Genomic DNA, 26,950 nt, shown 5'->3' with positions numbered 1-26,950 from the left:
TAAAGAAATAAAATAATCAAAAACCACATAATGACACAATAAAATGGATAAGGATTATTAAAACAAATGAAGTGGCCTGCTATGAAACTTCTGGTAAAGTCATAAATTTTTGGAAATATGGAATTATATTGAGTTTGGGGGGAAATATAGGATTTTATAACAAGGGATATAAAGTTGTTTGCACTTATCAGTGATCCTATTATAAGAATTATTTACTGAGGATTTTTCCCCCTTATTAGATCAAAGACCTTTTTGTACACAAAATCTTTTAAAGAATCATATGGAAATAGTGTAAAAAAAAATGAAATAACCCAGACAACTAATGATTCCCTAATATACCCCCAACAATCTTAAAAAAGAATTTCATAGGAATGTAATAGAATATTATTGCAGCAAAAATATGAAAAACATATAAAAAGAAGTTCAATGTGTTGCAAAGTGAGGCAAGCAAATAAAAATAACAACTACACAACAAAATAAAAGTAGCAAAATTGAGTAAATATGCAGAAAACAAAGTGAAGAAAGGAAGTGAAAATAGATCAAGTCTGAGAATTTCTACTAGTAACAAAATCAACTCGCAATCACAACATGAGAGGAATGGGGCTAGATTTTTTATTCTAGTTTTAAGTTTAAGCGTTTAAGGCAAAAGTTTTTGCCCTTATTTTACATTCTATTGCAAGAAACAGCCTATACACACGCCCTGTAACACTCCGCTTCCATGGTCACTGGCACCGGGACGCCCTCCACCTCCCCGCAGACTCAGTGTCAGAAGTTCGGAGAGGGCTATCTAATGCCCAAGCCCGCTGCTTTCTGGGTGTTCATCCCGATTGTCAGTAGATGATCAGAAAGCCAGAAAATGGGCTTTGACAAATCAATGCTCGTGAAGGCGGTATAAAAAACATGCACTCGACAATACAAAGACACCAAAATGAAAGAGAGAAAAAGAAAACAATAGTTCAAATAAACATCCTTCGCAAAAGACTGATCAACCCCCAAACCCCAAGAACTGAGTCCAGGTAAAAGTCGGCCGAAGCTCAGAAAACATGGCCAAGAAGCCACCCTCACAGCCCTGCCTGCTGTAAAACAATTCCTCCGTCCCTTGTCTGGGATACTCCAGAGATTCCCTCAAGGGTGCCGAAGCTCCTTTCCTGGGCTCCCCGCATAGCAGTTTCACGTAGGGCTGTTTGGAGCTCCCGACGCTCCCAGCGCGGTCACTAGTTACTGTCCCGGAGGAGAAGGCTGGGACCACGGCAGGACCTGAAGACCTTCTCGGGCCTGCTCAGAAGCCGGGGGGCCCCTCCTCCCTCTCCCCCACTAAGTGACTTTCACTCCAGGGTTTCCTGGCCAACTTCAATCCCATCTCCGGGCCACGAGGCTAGAGCCTGGCTGGATGGGCGGAGCCCGTTCTTCGCTGCCCGTCCATGCGATTTCCTGGACTTCTTGGGGGGGGGGGGGTCGTCACTACACTGAAAGGGCCTCGGGCGATGCTCCCCCCGCACAGGTTGTCCGTCAGTTCTTAGGACCAGGATTCTGGGAGGCAGAGAGGAGCAGGGCGCGTGTTCCCTCAGGAAGCCTGCCTGTGCAAAGGCACGGAGAGGGGAGGCGCATTGCCTCGGGTTAGCAACAATAAAGCAGTGAGCAGGACACTATACGAGGGAAAAGGAAGGAGTGTTTGACAAGGCTGAAAAGACCGGCTGAGGCCCAGTCCTGTTTTTGTTCTCGATCCCTGACGGGAGGGATAGAGGATCACGTGAATATGTTCCCTGGAGGAGGAAGTAGGAGGCAAAGCATTGACTGCCATAGTCTAGGAGAGGGGCGGGAGGCAAAGCAGAACACCAAGGAGAGAGGCGTCCAGGTAAAGATAAAGAAGGTTCCTGCCTTAGCCAGCAGGGGTCAGCAACAGCCTGGGTCAGCGTGTGTCCTTTGGGGACGGTCCTGTTTAAGCAGTGTTTGGTCTACGAAGGCTCGTCACATTTAAATATTCTGTGCAAGAAAAGCCAACTAAATGGAGATCCTTGGGTCACAGCAAGGTATTCTGACCATAAAGAGTGTCTGACACCCAAACCAGATAACTGTCGATCTGGTATAAGATAAATCGGGGGTAAACGATTATAAATCCCTGCTATACAAGTCAGTTTCAGCAAAAAGGACCCGAGTCTACTCCACACCGGGCTGACCCAAGAGGATTTTCCCAGTAGCTTGATGCAGACATAGGCGTACATATGTGCGTATAAACATGTTTGTGCAAACAAATCCTGTCTGAAAATCTCTGGCTCCCACTATAGAGCGTCGCCACCCTCTAGAACTAGCCCTACCTGATCTTGTTTTCATAAGCGAATATATTTGTAACTCATTCGTTGACATTTTCTATACATTGTTTCAAAAGACTGTGTGTGACTCCTCCATTTCCCCTGACTCAACACTTCTGCTGACGTTTGTTGCTCAGGCACTTTTCCGTTGTGGGCGACTCTTCATGATCCCACCTGGGGTCTTCTGGGCAAGGGGACCAGAAACGTGGGCTCGCTGTTTCAAGGGGCTCCCTTACCAAACAACATATGGCTGGATTCTGGTTTCTACTCCTTTCTGCTCTCTGCTTCTGCTTTACGGCAAAGCTCACCTCATTCACATTTATTTTACAGCTCATTTCACAGATGAGAAAACAAAGGCAACCCCCAGGGTCATACGGAGTCATATAAAATCAACTTTGAATTCAGGTCCTCCTGACTAAGCTCAGTGCCACTTAGCTGCTCTCTATTCCTATTACCTCAAAATATTTCTTCTTTTAAAATGTGTTCGAAATTATTTTTAACATTCTTTTCTTTTTAAATTTTAAGTTCCAAATTCTCTCCCTCCTTGCCACACCCTCACACACTCGATGAGAAGGCAAGCAATATGGTATCAATTATTAATGTCATATTTTTTGAAAGCAAGAAAAATAGAGAAAATTACAGTTCCATTTCCACTCAGAATTCATCCATTTTCTCTCCGGAGATGGATAGCACTTTTTCTTCATGAGACCTTTAGGGTCATTGTATTGACTGGAGTAGCCAAGTCTTTCCTAGTTAATCATCATTACAATATTTAAGGCTGGGCACAATGATCTCCAACTTCTTCTCAGTCCATTTTGCATTAGTTCAACAGATCTTGCCACATTTTTCTGACACGCTCCCCTCATCATTTCCAAGTTCAACAGTACTCCGGAATAATCAAAGGCCACAAAGGTTGAGCATTCCCACAATTACCAATTTCTTTTTTGCTACCACAAAAAGAGCTGCTCTGAATAGTTGTACACATATAGATCCTTTTCCTCTATTTTTGGGAGGATAGAAACCTAGTAGTGGTGTTGCTGCCTCAAAGGACAATTGTTCTCCAGAATAGTTGAATCAGTCCATCCGCATTTCATTAGTGTATCTATTTTTCCCTAGTCCCCTCCAGCATATAGGTGTTATCTCAGAGTTGTTTTAATTTCTATTTCTTTCATCAATAGTGATTTAGAACATTTTTTCATATGACTATAAATAACTTTGATTTCTTCTTCTGAAAACTGACTGTATATATCCTTTGACCATTTACCATTTGGGAAATGGCTCTTATTTTTACAAACTTGACTCAGTTCTATTAGTATATATTTGAGAAATGAGGCCTTTATGAAAGAAATTTACTGTAAAAAAAATTTATATTCATTCACTGTCTATGATACCTTTTAGCAAAATACAGTTTCCCCAATTCTCTTTTATGTCTGTTTTTTTGCTTTTGTTTTGGGGCCTTTTATCTTTGGGCTTTTTTTTGCTCCAGCCCTTTATTTTAACTTTGTCTTTCTATAAAATAACATGTTATTAGATTCTGGTTTCTGATCCATTCTACTTTCTGCTTCTGCTTTATGGGAAAGCTCAACTCATTCATATTCAGTTATGATCATTGTATATTTCCTTCCACATCCTATTTTCTTATTTTTCCTTTCTTTTATCCTGTCCCTCCCCAAAAATCTATTTTGTTTCTAACAACTGCCTCCTTTAACCTGCCATCCCTTTTATCATCACCAGCAGCACCATCCCCATTCCCTTCCTATTTTGTGACTATAAAGTCTTCCTTCTTTGAACCCATTCCAATAAAAGTGAGGTTTAAGCACTGCCAACCAACCTCACCCCCCCTTTTTCCTTGGATGCCTCTTTTATGTGAGAAAATTTCCCCCATTCTATTCCTCCCTTTCCTTTTCTCCCCACTTCATTTTTTTTGAGATCATTGCAATATAATCAACTCACATCCATAATAAAGTTATTAGGAGTTATATAAACAATTTCATTTTGAGCACCTTATGATTACATGTTTACCATTTTAAGCTTCAGTCTTGTGTTTAATTGTCATATTTATTGTATATATGTATATACATAATACATATATATTATCATATAAAATAAAATTTTCTTTTAGCTCTGGTCTTCATTGGGAATGCTTAAAAGTCCTCTATTTCATTCAAAATCCACCCCTCCATCCCCCACCCTCACCACAACCACCAGCATTGTTTTGCTAATTCTATTATTCTTGTTTGCAATCCTAGTTACTTTGTCGTCTGGAATATCACATTATAAATCCTCCACACTTTCAGTGTGGAAGCTGCTAAATCTTGTGTGATCCTGACTGAGGCTCCACAATATTTAATGGCTTCCATCCCCCTGTGTAACACACTTTTCTGTCACCCTCAAGTTTCCTTAGGCCAGAAAAATGTGTCATCCTGATCTCTTGTTAGCTCTGCTTTTCCAAAGTTTTATTTGAGGGATTATTTTAAACTTGTTTGAAGGGAAATGTTGGAAGGGTTTAGCTGAATGTAATTCTGAAACTGCAACACAAATATTTACCCAAACTTTTAACTACAAAAGCGTATTTCTTCATTCCAAATTAACTAGCAAAACCATAACAACAAAGCATGGCAGATATTTACAAATCTTGAAGAATAACAACCGCATGGTAGAAATTTTTAAACTTAATATGAAAATAAAAGCTTTAAAGGAAAAGAACTAGTTAAATTGGAAACACCACAGAACTCAAAAGAGTTGCTTAAGAAAAGTGGGAGTCTAGGGAGCAGACCTGAGCAAAGAAAAGGACCACAGTATATCCAAGCCTCATGGTACCCATCATTCTGATGAAAATATTCTGGTGTTTGGTCCCCAAAGTTCCAAAATGAGGCATTATTATCATCGTGCTGGTAAGTTGTGCTATCTCTTTCAGCTGACTGCTCTTCCGACCCAGTTCAACCATCTCTTTCAACCACCTTCTAGTATCTGAAGTATCATTATCATTGAGGAAGAGGATGATCTGTGCAATTCTTCATTGTCTAGGTAAAGACAAATCCTCTGGATCAATGATTGCAAACCTATGGCACACAAAGCCCTCTTTGTGGGCAGGCCTGCAGTCACCCACCAGAGTTCTTATTATAAAGCCAGAGGAACTCAAGGTGCAACTGCTCCCCTCCCCATCTCTAAACACTCCTCACTTCTCCGCCCCCTCCCCCAAGCCCTCTGCCCAGTAGCCCAATGGGAGCTCTTCCTCCATCCCTTACCTGGGGTGGGGTGGGGGGGTTGGAGGAAAGGGGGTCACTGGGGAGGAAAGCACTCCATCTCTAAGAGGTTTGCCATCACTGATCCAAATGTTAAAGCACCTCTCAATCTAAGTTAGCTTGATTTAAAACTCATCTGTTTGGAAACCAGTTGATTTACACTATACTTTAAATTTTTATTCTCTTATTTCTAAAGTTCTGTAATTTTTTTGCTGTTACATAATTTTAAAACTTTTACTCTTTATCTCTCTCTCTCTCTCTCTCTCTCTCTCTATATATATATATATATATATACATATATATATATACACACATATACATATACATATACATATATATGGAAAGACAGAAACTTAATTTTTAATTTTCTGGAAAAATATGTTGATACAGCTCCAACACCATTAGGGTACATTTTTCCTCTGAATGTAATCTGGCAATTAACAAACTGTAGCCATTCATCTTGTTGTAGGATTCTTAATGACTTCATTACATATTTATAGGCAGAATTATCAAATTACTTTAAAACCATATAAAAACACATTCAAAAATATCAATTGAATACTTTGTTTTACCTTTATTTTATATTTTCCCAGACCTCTATTTGAGTTGAAATTTTGAAGAAAAGGAAGTACAAAGTTGCATTAACAAAAGTAACTGGATGTAAAAGTCACGTTTTTATAGATAAAATTCTTTCCAATAAAAAAATCATTTTGGAAAGAACACCTCAGGACTGTCCATGCTGAAAATGAAAATAAAAATATAGGTTTTTTATATGTGAAGAAACCTCATTTTAAAAAAGCTGTAATATGTTCAAAACATGAATTTGTTGCTTCACAAAAACCTTTTCTTAAACCATCCTATAAGTAAAACCCAGTGGAATTGTTTGTGGGCTGGGGGAGGGGGGGGGGAGGGATGTAATCATGAAAAACTATACTAAATCAATTAATTAAATTTAAAAACTTTTTTAAAACCATCCTATATAAACCTATTGTACAAAAAAATCAAGCCATTCTCCAATTGATAAATGGGCAAGGGACATGAATAGGCAATTTTCAGATAAAGAAATCAAAACTATTAATAAGCACATGAAAAAGTGCTCTAAATCTCTTATAATCAGAGAGATACAAATCAAAACAACTCTGAGGTATCACCTCACACCTAGCAGATTGGCTAACATGATAGCAAAGGAAAGTAATGAATGTTGGAGGGGATGTGGCAAAGTAGGGACATTAATGCATTGCTGATGGAGTTGTGAATGGATCCAACCATTCTGGAGGGCAATTTGGAACTATGCCCAAAGGGCGACAAAAGACTGTCTGCCCTTTGATCCAGCCATAGCACTGCTGGGTTTATACCCCAGAGAGATAATAAGAAAAAAGAATTGTACAAAAATATTCATAGCTGCGCTCTTTGTGGTGGCCAAAAATTGGAAAATGAGGGGCTGCCCTTCAATTGGGGAATGGCTGAACAAATTGTGGTACATGTTGGTGATGGAATACTATTGTGCTCAAAGGAATAATGAACTGCTTGATTGCTATAGGAACTGGAAAGAACTCCATGAACTGATGTGGAGTGAAATGAGCAGAACCAGGAAAACATTGTACACAAAGACTGATACACTCTGGGACAATCAAATGTGGGAATAGAAATGTAGAAGAAAAATATATTAGTTATCACTTGTTTACAAGAATATATGATTTGGAGTTGTAGTTTTAAAAGATTACTACACTACAAAAATGAATAATATGGAAATGGGTATCAAGAGATAATACATATATAACCCAGTTGAATTGCTTGTCAGCTCCAGGAGGAGGGAGGAAAGAAGGAAGGGAAAGAACATGAATCAGGTAACCATGGAAAAAGATTTTTAAAACAAATAAATTTTAAAAATAAGAAAATTTTAAAAATAATTAATGGCTGGATCAATTCACAGATCCAATAACAATTTATTCGTGTTCCTGTTCTTCTGCATTCTTTCCAACATCTGTTGTTTAGTCCTTTTATCATTTTACTCGATTGATAAATATGACCTCTCATAGTTGTTTTGATTTGCATTTTTCTAAACAATAATGATTTCATGTAGTTTTTGTGGTTTTGATTTCTTGACCCAAAAACATTCTGTTCATATATTTTGACCATTTATCAATTGAAGAAAGTTTCATATTCTTATATATTTGACAAAGTTCTCTATACATTTTAGATATGAGACCTCTATCCAAGAAATCATATATAAAATTTTTTCCCAATTTACTACCTTCCTTCTAATCTGAGCTATATTAGTTTTATTTGTACAAAATTTTAATACATACAAAATTGTTCATTTTACATGCTCTCTCCCTCTTTTCATAATTCCTTTCCTACCTGTTAATCTGAGAGGTAATATGTTCCGACTTCTTCTAATTTGTATATGCTATCTCCCTTTATGAAAAAAGTTATAAAGGATTTTGCAGCTTCACCCATTGTCCTTGGGTATGAACTAGATGAAGCTACATACATTTTTCAATATTCCTAGCTCCTTGTTTTCATTCAATATGTAAATCTTGACATCATTAAAGAATTTAATTCTTACTATGATGCTTTTTTGGAAAACTACAAAATATGTCATCATTTTGAAATTATGAAAAGGGATTTTTTTTTTAAACTAAGCAAACATTTATTCAAAAGAAAAAATTCTGGGACTTCCAGGCTAAGATGGTCACAGAAAAATAGAAAGAGAAAAGAAAATCTAGAAAGAAAACAAACTAAAAATCCCTAGATAAAAACTATATTAGAAATCCTAAAAATTAAGGGAGAAATTAATAAAATTGAAAGTAGAAGAATTATTGAATTAATAAATAACACTATAAGATGGTACTTTGAAAAAAAACAAATAAAATAGATACTGGTTAATCTAATAAAGAAAAGGAAAGAAGAAAGCCAAATTAAAAGTTATCAAAGATGAAACAGGAGACCTCACCTCTAATGAAAAGGAAATTAGCATAATCATTAAAAACGATTTTGCCTAATTATATGGCCATAAATACAGTAATATAGGTGATATGGATAAATATTTACAAAAATATAAACTGCCTAGATTAACAGAAGAAACAGAATACTTAAATAATCCCATATCAGAAAAAGAAATTGAACAAGCCATCAAAGAACTACCTAAGAAAAAATCCCCAGGGTCTGATGGATTCACAAATAAATTCTATTAAACATTCAAAGAACAACTAATCTCAATATTATACAAACTAACAGAATAAGCAAAGAAAGAGTTCTAGCAAATTCCTTTTATTACACAAATATGGCACTGATTCCAAAGCCAGGCAAGTCAAAAACAGAGAAAGAAAACTACAGACCAATCTCCTTAATGAACATAGATGCAAAAATCTTAAATATAATACAAGTAAAAAGACTCCAGCAAGTGATCAGGAGGGTTATTCACTATGATCAGGTAAGATTTATACCAGGAATGCAAGGATGGTTCAATATTAGGAAAACCAGCCACATAATTGACCATATCAACAAGAAAACCAACAAAAATCACATGATTATCTCAATAGATGCAGAAAAAACCTTTAACAAAATACAACACTAATTCCTAATGAAAACAATGGAAAGTATAGGAATAGAAGGGCCTTTCCTAAAAATAATAAACAGTATAAATTGAAAACCATTAGCAAGCATCATCTGCAATGGGGATAACTTAGAAGAAGCCTTCCCAATAAGATCAGGAGTGAAACAAGGATGCCCATTATCACCTCTATTATTTAACATTGTACTAGAAACACTAGCAGTAGCAATTAGAGAAGAAAAAGAAATTGAAGGTATTAAAATTGGCAATGAGGAGACCAAGCTATCAGTCTTTGCAGATGACATGATGGTCTACTTAAAGAATCCTAGAGAATCCACTAAAAAGCTAGTGGAAATAAACAATTTCAGGAAAGTTGCAGGATACAAAATAAACCCACATAAATCATCAGCATTTCTACATATTTCCAACATATCTCAGCAGAAAGAGTTAGAAAGAGAAATTCCATTTAAAATCATCCTAGATAATATATAATACTTAGGATTCTATCTGTCAAGACAAAAACAAGAATTATATGAATTCAACTACAAACTACTTTCCACACAATTAAAACTAGATCTAAACAACTGGAAAAATATTAATTGCTCATGGGGAAAACAAGCTAACATAATAAAAATGATAATCATACCCAAATTAATTTACTTATTTAGTGCCATACCCATTGAACTACCAAAAAACTTCTTTACTGAATTAGAAAAAAAAAAACTAAAACAAAGTCCATTTGGAAGAACAAAAGATCAAGAATATCCAGGGAAATAATGAAAGAAAAATGTGAAGGAGGGGGGCCTAGCAGTACCAGATCTCATACTGTACTATAAAGCAGTGGTCATCAAAACAATATGGTACTAGTTAAGAGAGACAGATGGGAGGATCAATGGAATAATAGACGTGGGATAAGTGACCTCAGCAAGACGGTGTATGACCGTGATGGCGAACCTATGAAACACATGTTAGCACTGACACGCATAGCCATTTTCGATGATATGCGACTGAGAAGTATAGGACCGCATGCCAAGAAGGATGTTTGTTTGTTTTTCTCTCGAAGTGACACCCCACCCAAGTTAAACTCAGTTTTTTTTTTTGGGGGGGAGGGGGGGTTTGGCACACCAAGCTCAAAAGGTTGCCCATTATTGTCTGCCCTTTGATCCAGCCATAGCACTGCTGGGTTTGTACCCCAAAGAGATAATAAGGGAAAAGACTTGTACAAGAACATTCATAGCTGCACTCTTTGTGATGGCAAAAATTGGAAAATGAGAGGATGCCCTTCCATTGGGGAATGGCTGAACAAATTGTGGTATATGTTGGTGATGGAATACTATTGTGCTCAAAGGAATAATAAAGTGGAGGGACTCCATGTTGTGAAATTGAGATTTACTCCACCCTACTTATTCTTTAGAATTTTAGCCACCAGTAATGTATATACCCCCACTTAAGGATTAAGTGTGGGGGAGGAAGGTCTATGACCCTCGTGTGCTGGCAAGTAACAAATCAGAAACAAATGACTGCCAAAGCCACGTTTAAACCACCATTGGTACACGTAAGGCTCAGGAAATGACACAAAGAAATGCCTTTAAATTCCGTGGTCACTTCCTTTGAGGGGTCTTCATCTTGGAACTTGAGCTTGGTGTGCCAAAATTGCCCCCCCCCCAAAAAAAAAAAACTGAGTGGAACTTGACTGTGGAGAAGCTCAGCTTGAGATCTCAGACTGCTTCCCCTTAGACTGTCACGTGGTAAGTGAAAAGGCCGACTCCCTTTCCTTGACTTTCCTGGAGGCACTAGCCTCTGGAGAGGTCCCTCACCTTGGAGGAGGCCTCATGGCTGAAAGCTGTTAAATTTAATTTAAATTTAATCCTCTGCACCATCCCCTACCCTATGCTGGGGCCTCTGACTTCCTGTCAGGTTCAGACCAGGCTGGAGCAGCTATCTCTCTCTCTTTCTCTCATTTCCTTAATTTATTCCCCCTATTTATAAATAAACTACCATAAAACCCATTCTTACTTGAGTAATTTATTGGAATTTAGTAATTAAATCCCTGGCGACCAACTCTCAAATACTCAGTCCAACCATAATTTTTACCCCTAACAACATGAACTGGAACAACCTCCAGGAATTGATGCAGAGTGAAAGATGCAGAACCAGGAGAACATTGTACACAGAGATGGATACATTGTAGCACAATCAAATGTAACTGACTTCTCTACTAGCAGCAATGCAGTGATCCAGGACATTTCTGAGGGACTCATGAGAAAGATGCTATCCATATCCAGAGAAAGAACTGTGGGGGTAGAAACAGAAGAAAAACAACTGCTTGATCACATGGGTCGATGGAATATGATTGGAGATGTAGACTTTAAATGATCACTCTAGTGCAGATATTAATAATATGGAAATAGGTCTTGATCAATGACACATGGAAAACCAACATGGGTGTTGGCTATAGGAGGGAATGAGGGGAGGGGAGGGAAAGAACATGAATCATGTAACCATGGAAAAACATTCTAAGTCAATTAATCGAACAAAAGATAAGATTGCTATTATTTGCACAAATGGATTTCCTGCAAATATTTGGAGTTAAATCTGGTTTTGCTACGTTAGTGATAAAAGAAGGTGCTTATAATTGCTTACACTGCTACTTGTTAATTTTTACACAGATATTCACTAGAAACAAAGATCCTTCCAACAACCTTGAAATAAAGTTTTATTGACATCCATTAAAGTCATCAACTTTATCAGACGCAGATCTCTACATTGCAGGCATTTTAAGATTTTGCTAAGAAATGGGAGTAGAATATGAAGCACTTTCTACTACACAGAAGTTCAAAGAAGACTTTTAAGGGGACATGTCTTAAAGTATTTGTTCAAACTAAGAATTTCCGCTTTTCTGAAAGAAAATGAAAATTCGTTTAAAACAAAAAAAAAAAAACACCTTACATTGAGCAATGGTGGTTAAGTGACTTGCCTAAGGTCACACAGCTAGGAAGTATCTGAGGTCAGACTTGAACCTAGGACCTCCCATTTGTTACCACCAAAATGTGGTTGCCAAAACTGTGAATGTTAAAAATTGTAAATGCCAAACTGTAAAGGGTTTGGCCAAAACTGTTAAGATAATTTTTAGTATTTTGACTTAAAATCAAAATGCTGTGGGAAATTCCCAAATAAGAAAAATACCCAAGTCAGCTGGGATTTATGGAGATTTTAACTAACATAAATGAAGGGATTAAGGGAAGAGAGAGACAGAGAGACAGAGACAGAGAGAGACAGAGACAGAGACAGAGACAGAGAGAGAGAGAGAGAGAGAGAGAGAGAGAGAGAGAGAGAGAGAGAGAGAATAGCCAAGCAGTAGAAAAGGATCTAGGCCAAAATGGCCTAGGCCTGAGCCTAAGGGAGAGCGAGTCAGTCTTTATCACTCACCACAAGATCATCTTCAAGCAAGCTCCAAACCTCCAAACTCCAACTCCAACTAACTTCTAAACTAAATTCAATTGCCCAAACTGAGTTCTCCTTTTATAGAAATTTTCTCTTATGTCACCTTCCCTAAATTTTCACGTCTATCAATCACAGTAGATGCTCATTTTTCCCCAGGACTGCCCATTCTTAGTTCTCATTTTCTTTGGTTCTCACCTTCTCTGGTTAGAATATATCTTCAGAGTACTTCACACCTCTTTTGTTAAGCTTGCCTTTTTGTAAGTTGCTGGACCTTTTAGGTACTAACTTAACCTTTATAGGTACTTAGCACCTTTTTGTATTAGATCTAAAAATAGACCTAGCTTAAGGTTCTAGCTTTACTATAAGTATGAGTTAGGGACTTTTCATTGTTCAATCAGGAGTTTGCAACTTTATCTTCCCCTAAGGCACTGTCTGAGTAGGGTGGAGTAATTTTAAAAGTTCTCAATACATTCCTGATCAAGTACCTCCATTGTTAAAAATGGGGAACAGCTTAATCAAATCTTTTAAAGTAGAGTCTGAGTAGTTTTAAGATTCACACATTTCTATGCCTGGCTCTCAATCCATTGAGCTACCCAGCTACCTGGCTGCACCCTGAAAATTCATTTTTGAAACAATTTTTTCAAGAAAGAATTTGATTCACTGGTTGACTTAGTAGATATTTTAAACATATGAAACAGATAAATATTTCAATTAAAAGTCCTAAAGTCATAATTATGAATATTAATGAAAAAATTACAAGATTTCTTTACTAACTACCAACTTTCAAATGCAGATAGAAATGCTTTACAAAGACGAAATAAGGATACAAAATTTGTTGATTTCTGTTTTCAAAAAAACAGAGAACATCTGGAAATATTTCAGAATTCCTTTTAAAAACTATCTTTATCTTGCTGAAAACAAAATTAAACCAAATCCTTATGTTTTTTATATAGTCAGCAATGAACTCATTGATTTTGGGAGAAAAACTTGCTAAAAAAAAATCCTCAAAACCTCTGGTGTTCCTTGAAAAAAGCCTATCCTTAACTTATGAAAACTTTAATACTGTTTGCAACAACATGTCTGAATCTGCATGGAGACTACTTGTAATCATCAAAATAAAAAAAAAACTGATATAAACCCCACCCCATAGTTGAATGTTCTCATTTAAGCTAAACAATGGTCTTCAAAAATTAAATTTAACTTTAACTTCTTTATATTTCAAATTTATTATCTTATTAATATGTAAAAATATGCTATAATATAAATTTTGAAATATTTTATAACTATTCCAATATAATTAGTTTACTTTTAAATTCTATGTATTTTATTTTATGCACTTATTAAACATCAATCCAAGAAGGGATCTATCTGTAGGTATCATCAGACTGCCATAGGGGACCATGACCAAAAAAGGTTAAAACAACATGCTCTAATCTATACTCATCCTCTATAAAGCTGCCTAGATGATATTCCTAAATCTAAGTATGATCATTTAAATGTCCTAATCAAGGGCTAGTGATTCTTAATTACTTATAGATTGAAATATATATTCCAATTCTTGATTTTTAAAACACTTCACAATTTGGTTAGAGTACTTTATCAGGCAAAGTGACCTATTCCCTGCTCCCTTTGCTGTCCCTTTTTCACCTCTGTATCATACAGTCTTCAGGTTGCTTTAAAGATCGACTCAAGGAAATCAGCCAAGATGACAGAATGGGAGAAAGTAGTGCAGCCCAACTCTCCTCACCATTGCATGACTTGGCCATGAATACAAGGACTACAGTTGTATCACTAATCCATGAGAAAGAACCTCAGATAAAGTCCCAGAGGAAAAAACAAAGCCTAAAATGGGTTATTCCTATCCCTGTCCCCAAAGAGTGGAGATCTGAGATAGTGGTCTACAGAAAAGGAGCAGAGTCCCTGCCAGACTGCCCCAAAATCCACAGTGGCAGGATATAATTCTCAGAAGAAACAAGGAGAATGATGCTGTGCCTAAACCCAGGTGAGGGTACTCTTAGAATCAGCTACCTCTATATGCTCCATTCCTACTCTACCTCCCAACCCCACCCCAGAAAAAAAACAATCACAGCTCTAGTACTATCACTTTAACACCAACAGGACAACAAATTTTAACACTAACACAAAATCCCAATCTAGGAAATAAGGATGGAGAAATGAGTAAAGAAACAAACAAAGATGTTAAGATGCCAGGGATGCCCAAGACAAAATCCAAAAAGAATGACTTCAAGACAACTCCAAGAAAAGTCTGAATGTAGTTTAAAAAAATAAAGAAACTCAGTTTATCCACAAGATAAATTAGAATTCCTAGAAGAAATAATGCAAAAGTTAGGGGGGAAATGGAAGAGAGACTTAACTCATTCTCATCAGATTGACTAGATTGGCTAAATTTACAAAAAAGTAAAATTACAAATGCTGGAGGGGCTGTGGGAAAAGAGACATTTTAATGAACTGTTGGGTGGAACTGTGAAATGGTTTGTGAGAAATTTTGAAGACAATGGCTTCAGAATAATTTGAAACATCTTAAAATATTAACTGACATGTGTATAGTATTTACTTTGTGCCAGGAACTGTGCTAAGTGTTTTACAATTATTATCTCATTTAATCATCACAATAATCCTTGGAGGTAGGTGCTATTTTCATCCCCGTTTTACAGATGAGGAAAGTGAGGTGTTTTAGAACTCTGATCAACCCATTGAACAACCACAATTCCAAAGGACTCATGATGAAATACTCTACCCACCACTTCAGACAGGAAATTGAACTCTGGGTGCAGATTGAAAAATCAAGCATATTGTCCAAACAAAAGTTAATAACTTCATTAGATGAGAAATATTCACACAATGGCAACTTTTAAAACTATAAGGAAAATAAAAAACAAATGATCTGAAAAAAAAGATTGAGAGATAATTTATGAATCATCAGAGTTCCAGGTCATGCAAGCAACAAAATGTCAGCCTAGACACTTCCTCTGATCTCCATGACCTCTCAGACTTCTCCAAAAACAGAAATTATGGTCCAAAAATAAAACGACTTCAGCCATGTCCATAGTCTAAGCCACTTGGAATCCAAAAGAAGTTTAAAAACAAACAAGCCCAAAATCAAGAGCTGACATGCATTGACCCTGAGCTCAATCCCACCTGCCCCTCCCATTCCATAATACGAGCAGTGGGGCTGCAGTAGCAGACTCAAGACACAACACAAGCAAGAAATAAAAATCCACCCCCACCCCACCCCCGTACCCTTTCTCCAGGCTACAAACGTTTGCTTGGGTCTCAGGAGCCAGCTTGGCCACAGCGCTTCTAAAGGGCCACAAACTCAAAGCATCCGTGCTGCAAAGGACCAAACTGTTGGTGGCAGACCAAATAACTAAGGAATCAAGGGACAGGTCACCAGGAGAAGACAGAATGGATGTGGAACTGTGCAGCACTCTACCTAACCTGAGAGAAAAAGCATAGCATTTACTGGGACCAGTTCTGACTCAATCGGAAAAAAATTCAGCTGGACCCAGTGGGGGAGAAGGCTAAGATACTTTGAACTCTGACCCCAAGGAAGCCATAATTAGAGGGGAGGGAGTCAGGAAGTGAGTGATAAGGAAAATAAAGGGAGGAGAAGATAGAAAGTACTAAAGATTTCAGGAAAAAGAAAACTCAAAGTCCTTAAGTATAGAACAGATAACTAGGAAATATGGCCTTCACTTCTAGCAAATAAGTTCAGTAATCTATTAGTAAATATTGAATAAGGGGAAATTATTGAATACTTGATGAGCCAGAAGAACTTGATGAATTTGAGAACAAAACTGAATACTTATACAAAAGAAATGAGAATTATGAGAGCAGAATTTATGTAATATAAAGCAACAATAATGAACAGAATAGAAAAATCTTAAATCTGCAAGAAACAAAAGAGACAATATACACAGAAGTGAAAGACAACCAAAACTAATACATTGTTTACCTCTTGAATGACTCAGACAACAGAAATGTAAGTGAAATGAATAAATACGGTACTCAAAGGCAGTAACAGCAACAAAGTGACAACAAAGAGACCAGTAAAAGACTTCTTCCTAAAATGTATATAAGGAGACAGAATATAAGCAGGCAGAAACCTAGTAACAGTAGTATTAGCAAAGAGGAAGACTGTGTATAATGGACAGAACCTGGCAATACCCCCCCCCTAGTATATTGATTTAGAATCTTGAACCCTAGAGACTACATTTCCCACAATCCCCTTTTCCTTTTCTGTTTGTGCGTCTCCTTAAGTGGATGGAGTTTTCCACCCACAAGGTCTCTGGGGCTGGTATCAACGGGAAGGAGGGAGGAGCTTTTGGCTTTTCTGTTTTTTTTATTTCTCTGGTTGCTTTTAATTTCTCTCGGCTCTAAGTGGATTTTAATAAATGGTATTAAAATACTTGGAGTATTGAATATTAATTTTAATCTTTATATTTTCGGCAACTCTATGAAGGGACTTTATAACTCAGAGCTAATTTTTTTTTTCAAGCTGCCAGCCTAGCTGCAGCCAAGCAACCCTGCGGTTTAAAAGTGCCAGTGGTTTGCAACCAAAAGCTGCTTTTCTGCTGGGAGTTTTCAAATCCCCGCTCCAGGCACCCAGCTGTGGCTCATTCCTCTAGCTCTCCTTCCACCTTCCCAGCCTCTAGCAGCTGTGAGTATTTTACACCCAGGCTTGCCTGCTGCTCTCCTACTGACCCAGCTGCCTTCACTTAGGGGACTTAGTGGGGAATCCGCTCCCCACCCACAGCCTGGGGAGCAGCCCAATCAGCCTGATTGGTCGCAGCTTGATCAAACCCCACCCCCAAGCGCAGGCCCACTCCTCCCTCACTGCCCTCGAACTGCTACTGGTTGTGAGTTGTGTTTTTTCTTTTTTTTCCTTCTTCCCAGAATTTTTTTTCCTTCAAGTTTTTTTTATGTATTTTTATCTGACTCTGAAGTCATTTTTTTTATTTTAATTTCTTTGATTCCTTGATTTTTTTGATACTTGATTCATATGCCTTATGGCTTGACCATGTATCCCGGTGTAATTCCTACCTGCATCCCTAGGCTTTTTGTCAATGCACCTATTATTGGTCTTGTTCCTTTTCCCATTTATTTTCCTCTTATCCCCAAATTATTGTAATTTCCCTTTAAAAACTAATCTTTGTATATACCTCTGGTTCAAATTATAAGTTAGCTATGTTTTCATGATCCATTGGGGAGATTGGTATTGATTTAGAATCTTGAACCCTACAGACTACATTTCCCACAATCCCCTTTCCCTGTTTGTGTGTCTCATGTGGATGGAGTTTTGAGTTTCTGTTTCTGCCCAGGGTCTCTGGGCTGGTATCAGCAGGAAGGAGGGAGGAGCTTTGGGATTTTCTCTTTTTTTTTTTAATTTCTCTGGTTGTTTTTTATTTCTCTCTGCTCTAAGTGGATTTTAATAAATGGTATTAAAATAATACTTGGAGTGTTGAATTTTAATTTTAATCTTTACAGGAGGTCAATTGGTATGTGTTTGTGGGACTAAGCCAGGTGGCTCAATGGATAGAGTGCCAGGCCTAGAGAAGGGAGGACCTGAATTCAACTCTTGTCTTAGAGAAGTCAAAAAGTCCTGTGTGTCTGAGTGTGACCCTGGGCAAGTCACTTAACCCCCACTGCCTAGATCTTACGGCTCTTCTGCCTTGGAACTGAACACTTGGAAATAAATACAGAACGTCCAAGTGGTTAGAAAACCCACTCTTTGATCAGGAAAAGAGGGACAGGCTCACCATTTTTAGCCACCACTCAGAACCAGACTGGGAATCCCGTCCCTGGGAGAAGACACAGACCTTGCTGCCAACCCTGCCCCTAAGAGTCGCTTTATACCCTTTTGGAAATCCTAGAGACTAACCACAAACAGGGGTGTAGAGCTCGGGGCAGTCCACAGCGATGGCACAAATGAAAGGCAAAGGTCACACTTGGGAGGAGAAACGTTCACCGACAGAGAAGGCTTCCCAAACAAGCAGGTACTTTACTCTTCAACAAGGCAGGTGTGCCTAGTACTGGGGTTTCTCAAAAGTAAAGGTAAAGGGAGTCATCCAAACATTCACACTGGCAGAACCTTTGCTTAGTATTGATTAGAAGACAGAAGGTGGAGGTTTAAAAACAAACCAACAGGGGAAGGGAGTAGGAAGGTCAAGAAAGTCAAACTGAAGGCTGGCAGTAAGGGGAGGTGACCTCTGTAGGCGCCTAGAACAAGAGTGGGGGGGGGGGGGCACCTGAAAGAAAAGGAAGGAAGGGGGGTGAAGAGAGGTAGAAGAGAGACAAAGTGGAAAAAATATATAAACAGATTAAAACAGGAGAGAAAAGGGGTATCAAATGAGAAGAAAGGACCAGGTGTGAGGGGAAGATTATTCTTGGCAACAGGATTACCATAAAAAAAGATTGGGGGGAGGGGGGGGCTCAGTGGATTGAGAGCCAAACCTAGAGACGGGAGGTCCTGGGTTCAAATGTGGATTCAGACACTTCCCAGCTGTGTGACCCTGGACAAGTCACTTAATTCCCATTGTACTGATTCTAAGATGGAAGGTAAGGGTTTTAAAAAAACCAAAAGGTTGATGTAAAGTATCTGAAAAAACATAGTACTGAGTTTACAGCAGAAGGAATTTGAAACTGAAATGCTTCTCCATAGATAACATCAATGCATCTAAACTAAAGGTCTTAATGGAATAAAATCTTTGTATAACATTTCTCTGTTAAGAGTTTGGTATCAGAGAAAGAACTGTGGGAGTAAAAACACAGAAGAAAAACAGTGGCTTGATCACATGATTCACTGGGGATATGATTGGGGACATAGACTCTAAATGATCGCTCTATTGCAAACATTAATAACATGGAAATAGGTCTTGATCAATGATACATGTAAAACCCAGCGGGAATTGCATGTTGGCTACTGGAGAGAGGAGGGAGGAGAGGAGAGAAAGAATATGAATCATGTAACCAAGGGGAAATATTCTACATTAAATAAATTTTGAAAAAAGAGTTTAATATCCAAGATATATCAATAATTAATAAATAGACACATATAAAACTAATAGTCATTCCCCAATAGATAAAAGGTCAAAGGATATGAACAAACAAGTTCTCAAAAGGGCAAATTATTTTACAACCACATAAAAAATGATACAAATCACTAATAAGAGAAATGCAGACCAAAACAACTCTCAGGATTCACCTCAATATTTTCACTTGATTCATCCTTCCCAGCTGACGACTGTCTCATATCTCTCCTTCTTTATGTAATTAAACTTCATATGAAGATACCTCCACTCCTGGCTCACTACTTCATCATTAAACCAAAACTGCTCTCTCTGAATTGCCAATAGATTTCCAAATTGCTAAATCTGAGGTCTTCTCTTCACTCTTAACTTTGTTGACATTTCTGAAGCCTTTGACAGTACTGGTCGTCCTCGTCGCTAGGTTTTTGGGACCCTCTTCTCTCCAGGTTCTCATCTTACCTATCTGTCCACTTCTCATGGAGGTTCCACTCATTAGGCCTGGCTGCCCTACCCAAGGCTCTGGCGTGTGCTCTCTTCTCCTTACCCTCTGTACTACTTGGTGATTTCATCAGCTCCACACATTCAGTAATCATCTCTATGCTGATGAGTCTTAGGTCTACTTATCCAGCCCTAACTTTTCTCCCCATCTCTAGTATTGCCTCTTAGACATTTTGAACAAGAGGTCCCATGAGGACCTTAAATTCAAACTATCCAAAGTTAAACTTTAATAGACATATATTAGCTGTACATAGTTGTTTGTATATTGTTTCCTCTAGTCGCCTGTAGCTCCTTTAAGAGCAGAATCGGTCTTTTGTCCTCTTTGTTTCTATCCAGGCCTTACTTAGCCCAGAACCTGGCACCTAATAGGTGTTTAATACATATCTGTCCCTTCATGCCTGAGGGTCAGCAATGACATGTCTCATGAGAGAAGTGATGATCTTGGAAGCAGAATGACATGGACATTCTTGGTATCGGCAATATGGGAATTTGTTTGGGCACAACTATACTTGTTTTAAGGGTTTGGTACATATCTTCCCCACATCCCACAGCGGGGTCAGATGGGAGACGAGAATAAACAAATGCTCGATAATTCCCCCAAAAAGCGTTTAGCTCAAATGCCCCTTCTCAGAGGAAATCTGCCTTTACACTGCCTGCTGCCAGTATCTTCCCCCTATATTACTTTGCACATTTTTTGGTATACGCCTTTATATGTACTCGTTGTTTTCTCCCCAAAGAATATAAGCTCAAGTTTGGGGCAAAGTCTATCTCATTTTTATGTTTATATACTAGCTTTAGATCCGTAGAAGTGGAATTTTTATGGATTTTAAGTGCTAAGTGGAAAACTTGTATATTATATCGATATAATGGGGAGCTACTGAAACTGGAGCAATGGGAGTACTATGGACAGACCTGGGGTTCAGGAATACTAACCTGGAGACTATTAGAAGATGCTTTGGAGAGAAAAGAAGGGAAGTAGGGACTCCGATGAAACCATTCCACGAAGTTAGGCAAAGGCTAATGGGGGGTAATGTGGTTACGGTATCCATAGATAGTGAATAAGAAACATTTGAGGAGGTGGAATACATACGACCTGACAAGTGACTGGATGTAAGGAGGGAAGGAGGGCAAAAAGCCAGGGATGGCTCCTGAGTTGCAAACCTGAGTGACTACAAGAAGGATATGAAATGCGCTCGCTTTGGCAGCACATATACTAAAATCGGAAGAAGGACGTCATCCTCAATAGGAAAAGGGAAATGACGAGGCAGAATGGCTTGATGGGAAAGATATTTTGTTGCTGTCCAGCAGGAAATAGGAGGTGCAAGACTGAATTTGAAGAAAAAGTCACGGTCTTCATATATAGATTCTTAGAGACAAATAAGAGAAAGACCTCAAGTGGTATGCTTGAACCACTGCAATAGAAAGGAAAGCCTCCAGCATGCTAACAGAGAACCCTATTAAAATTTTATAGCAAAGCATGGGCTTCATCTCAGACTAAGAATACAATGAACATGAGGACACACACAGAGCATGAACCGATGGAGAGCACCCACAATTCAATGACGGGTTACTCAAAGGATCAAAATAATACCACCAAGAACAATGACATCAAAAGCAATGGTGCAACCATTAGAGGCACAAAAATACACTTTTACTTAACAGGACAATATGACAGAGAAAAATACCCAATTCAATACTTAGTTTATGTGTCTCAGTTTCCTATCTGCCAAATGAAAATATCACAGGACAGGGAGGTGACTCAGTGGATAAAAGAGCCAGGCCTAGGAGGTCCTAGGTTTGAATTTGGCCTCAGACACTTCCCTAGCTCTGTGATCCTGGGCAAGTTCCTTAATCTCAATTGCCTAGCCCATACCACTCTTCTATCTTAGAACAAATATGTAGTATCCATTCTAAGACAGAAGGTAAAGGTTTGGGAAAGAAAAGATCATCTATTTTTACAGTATATGTGAGAGATCCAAATGAGATAAAATGTTTAAAGTGCTTTGCAAATTTTAAAATGCTATATAATTTTTATCTCCTTCCAGATTCATATATTTAAAAGAATTCAAAGATATAATCTATGAACAAAAACACTTCAAATGAAATCATGCCAAGAGAAACACAAAATTATCCCAAAAATAAAAATTCTTTAGACCCAAAAGGGAAAAAATTTCATAAGCTGGAAAAGATGTCAAAAAAGAATGATGTGAATAAAAAAATAATTCAATCAACATTTTAAAGGATATGTGCAGAAGATTTTTAAAAGGATAAATAATGGAATATAAATACAAAAGGAAGTCATGGTTCTATGAGAATAGTATAGGAGTACCTAAGCTCAAAATAACAACGTAGAAGTAAATAATAACAAAAATAATTTTAAAGAAATATATGTTGGGGAAAAGAGAAGGAGGGAGGTTAGAGAAGAGCCTAACTAAGTTAATTCTGTTCCAGGTTAGAATAAAAGGAAGCAACTCAGAGGTCATCCAACAATTAACAAAAGGAAATTTACTTGTAGAAAATATATTAGACAAGGAAAACTCCAGCACTTATCTTAGACAGACACAAGCCCTGCTTTGAATAGAAATGTACCACGTCTGAAGGGCTCCGATTCCACAGAGATGAGAAATTTTTGCCATCAAGGTGACCAAGATAACACTATAGACAAAGATTTAAAGACAGTAGCTGTCTTAAGGAAGGCACTGTTTGACGTTTAGACCCCCTAAGTCAATTAAATCCAGGGTCAACTTTGTCACCTTTCAGGGAAATACTAGCCTAACTAGCAAAGGTAGGGGCAAAGCCAAGATGGTGACTTAGTAGCAGCAAAAGATGGAACCACTCTGAGAATTCTCCCAAAACAACCTTAAAATAGTACCTCAAAATGACAAGAGTCACAAAGGTACCACAAAAAAACTTCAAAGAAAAATGAGAATTGGTTGGTCTCAGGTGTTAGAAGAACTCAAAAAGGAATTCAAAAATCAAATAAGAGAGCTGGAAGAAAAATCAGAAAAAGGAATGAAAGTAATACAAAAAGAAAATAATAGCTTAAAAAACAAAACTTGTCAAGTGGAAAAAGAGGCTCAAAAATCCAATGAAGAAAAGAGTGCCATGAAAAGTAGAATGGACCAAATGGAAAAGAAGACCCAAAAAGTTATGAAAGAAAATAATTCTTTAAAAATTAGAGGGGTCATCTGGGGAGCACAGTAGATTGAGAGTCGGGCCTAGAGATGGGAGGTCCTAGGTTCAAATCTGGCCTCAGACACTTCCTAGCTATGTGATCTTGGGCAAGTCACTCAACCCCCATTGCCTGGCCCTTACTGCTCTTCTGTCTTAGAACCAATACACAGTAATGAATCTATGACAGAAGATAAGGGTTATTTTTTTTTAATTAGAATTGGGCAAATAGAGGCTACAGACTTCATGAGATCAAAAAAAATAAAACAAAATCAAAAGAATGAAAAAATGGAAGAAAACATGAAATATCTCATTGAAAAAACAACTGATCTAGAAAACAGATCCTAGAGAGATAATCTAAGAATTATTGGACTATCAGAAAGTCATGATAAAAAAAAACTACACATCATATTACAAGAGAAATTATTAAAGAAAACTGTCCTCATGTTTTTGAACAAGTGGATAAAATAGAAATCAAAAGAATCTCCAGATCACCTCAAATAAATTCCCAAATGACAATTCTTAGGAATGTTATAGCCAAGTTCAAGAGTTGATAGGCCAAGGGAAAAATACTTCAAGCAGCCAGAAAGAAACAATTCAAATATAATGGAGCTCCAGTCAGGATTGCTGCTTTTACATTTAAGGATTGGAAGGCTTGGAATATGATATTCTACAAGGTAAGGGAACTGGGTTTACAATCAAGAATCACCTACCCAACAAAACTGACTATATTCTTTCAGGGGAATATATATGGTCATTTAATAAAATAGAAGATTTCTAAGCATATCTAAAGACCATACCTAAAAAGAAAATCTGATGTCCAAATACAAAAGTCAAGAGAAGCATAAAAAGTTAAAGAGAAGAATTTTAAAAAGAAAAAAGTCAATAAGGTCAAATTATTTACATTCCTACATGGAAAGATGATATTTGTAACTTAAAATGTTTATAATTATCACAGTAGTTAAAAGAAATATACATAGACAGAGGGATGACAGTAAGTGGTTTAGGATGACATGCAAAAAAAATTCAAGGGGAGGAAATGAGGATTGCTCTGAGGAAAATGGGAAGAGACAGGCAAAATGAGATAAACTATATGACATAAAGAAGTGCGGGGGGGGGGGGGAACTATTGTAGTGAAGGAGGATGAGGGTGGTGATGGGCAATACTTAAACCTTATTCTCAGTGGCTCAAAAAGAAATTAACAGCCATTCATTGGGGTATAGAATTCTACCACCCTATAGAGAAGTAGGAAGGGTAAGAAGGGTAGTGGTGAGAAAGGGGGTAATATAAGGGAGGGGGAATCAGGGGAGTGATTAAAAGCAAAACAATTGTGTGAAGGTACAGAGTGAAAGGAGAAATGGAAGGACAAAAATGGGAAAACAAGATAGACAGGAATACACAGATGGTAAGCATAACTTTGAATGTAAATTTTTGGGATGAACTCACCCATAAAATGGAAGCAGATAAAAGAGTATATTAAAAACCAGAATCCTACCATATGTTGTTTACAAGAAACACATCTGAGGCAGGTAGACACACACAGAGTAAAGGTAAGGAGATGGAGCTAACTTGCAAAGGTAGGATGATTGATCTCAGTACAAAGCATCACTGTACATCATAGACAGGTCAATATCAAATGTTAAGGAAAAGGCATGGCTGTTCTTACTTGGTTTCTGTTGATTATTTTCTCTACCAAGGAGCATGATCTTTGGACTGCTATGAGGAAAATAAAAATATTTTATAAAGAGTAGTAAGAAAACCTCTGGGAGCAGCTGGATGGCTCAGTGGATTGAGAGCCAAACCCAGAGATGGGAGGTTCTGGGTTTAAATCTGGCCCCAGAAACTTCCTAGTTGTGTGACCCTGTGTAAGTCACTTAACCCCCATTGCCTAGCCCTTACCATTCTTCTGCCTTGGAACAAATACACAGTATTGATTTGTAGAAAGGAAAACTAAAGAAAGTTCTGGACTTTCTGCCACTGAGTTGGAACCAACAGTAGTTGGAATGTTAGAGAGAAGATATTGACAAGACAAACAGTTATGGGGGAAGGGGCAACTGGGAGTGGCTGTTGTTGTGACCAGGACTTCCTTCCTGGCTCTGGAAGTGGAAGGAGCTCATTTTTCTGATTTTCCCAACTATGTGCTCTCCCTAGATTCCTGTGATTGTGTCATCAACAAAAGGACTTAAGGAAAGCAGTTTGAACCATAAGGCCGGTCTTTAGGGGCATCAGCCCAAAGAGACAGGCCCAACCAGTTCTGAAGATCAGAACTTTCTTCCTCTTGCTTTCTACTGCTATGACTTTGAACTTAAGAAAACTAGCACAGATTAGCATAGACAGGAATAGAAGAAACCCTCCACCAGTCTGTGAGGCCTGGCCTCAGCTCTAAAGATGAGAGAGAGTCAAACTTCATATCTAGGGAAATCCCTCTTCCCCCTTCTCTGATACCTCCCCAATCCAAACTTGTTATTAAAATTTATCTTTATTTGAATATCGCATAAGAGGACTAACATTTCAGGGGACATAGAGGGAGCTGAACCTCAGGACAGCCATTCAACTATAAACAGTCCTTATTGGACCCCTGCTGGGCGACCTTAGACAGGGGGGAGGCTTGTCCCTCAGGAAGGTCTGGGCTTACCTGCTCTGGGGTATCTGCAACATCAGTCTATAGAAAAGACATCCCCTCAGGCTACCATAAGTGGCTCATTTCTCGGGAACCCCATTTTTCAAAAATAGCCTCTTGACAGGGGGCATCTCTCTCCTTCTACCTCAACAGCAGCCATATTCCTTCTTTCCCTTCAACTCAACTCCTCCATTCCCTGCTACAAAACCTTCCATATCCCCTATTCTTCAACCCTACACCATTTTTCTATAAATTACAGATTCTAAGATGGAAGGTAAGGGTTTAAAAAAAAAAGTCACAGCTAAGGCCTTCCAAGTCCTGGAGTTGGACAACAAGTTTAAAAGTCTCCTCCCTTCCTGCACTTTAATTTTACTGTCTCTGAATCCTTTTGATTCCCCACTAGTACACTATCAATAATGCTAGTGAGTATTACTATTCAAATGCACAGTTGAGAGGACTTGATTAAGAAATGTTAGTCTTATTAAGTGCCTTCCTATGTACCAGGCACCAAGCTCAGTGCTCTAGCACTGATGGATTTGGAAAAGCAAGCAGTAATTACAGAGAACCAAACTGGCTTCATTAAAAAAAAAGTCAAATCTAAAGGGCATTCACGGTAAAAAGATATGAACAAATGGTTCTCAAAAAGAATTGCAAATAATTTTTAAAATATTGTGCCAGGAGGCAGCTAGGTAATTCAGTAAATTTAGCCAGGCCTAGAGACAGGAAGTCCTAAATTCAAATCTCAGACACTTCCTAGCTGTGTGACTCCTTCAGCAAGTAATTAACCCCCATTACCTAGCTCTTCTGCCTCAAAAACAATAAATACTATTGATTCAAACATGAAAAGTAAAAGTCTAAAAATATGAATGCACCAAATCACTAAAAAGAGTTAAAAAAATATTGCAGTTGAAAAATTGGGATACACCATGTTAAATGGCCTACCAAAAGTCAAGGAAAAGGTAGAGCTTTGAATAGGCCTATGCATTCTAGAACAGTGATGGCAAACCTATGGCACAGGAGCCAAAGATGGCACACAGAGTCCTTTCTGTGGGCACCGA

At 38.0% G+C, this 26,950-nt stretch overlaps 1 protein-coding gene across 11 annotated transcripts in view; it reads right to left on the bottom strand.

Annotated features, from left to right (window-relative positions):
• PKNOX1 (PBX/knotted 1 homeobox 1) overlaps positions 1-26,950 on the bottom strand; it is a 141,719-nt gene that overhangs the window by 89,988 nt on the left and 24,781 nt on the right. Inside the window, exon 1 of one of the 11 annotated variants that reach the window (XM_056797088.1) lies at positions 11,322-12,325. The exons of 9 other annotated variants lie outside the window; for them this stretch is intronic. The gene's annotated coding sequence lies outside the window, so the exon portion shown is untranslated. Of the gene's footprint in view, positions 1-11,321; positions 12,326-26,950 lie in introns of those variants that run through there. One more of the 11 variants, XM_056797089.1, reaches the window with a different exon arrangement.

The sequence above is a fragment of the Monodelphis domestica genome, chromosome 4 (assembly GCF_027887165.1).
Source record: "Monodelphis domestica isolate mMonDom1 chromosome 4, mMonDom1.pri, whole genome shotgun sequence".
NCBI classification, from domain to species: domain Eukaryota; kingdom Metazoa; phylum Chordata; class Mammalia; order Didelphimorphia; family Didelphidae; genus Monodelphis; species Monodelphis domestica.
This window is presented reverse-complemented; position numbering and strand designations above follow the sequence as displayed.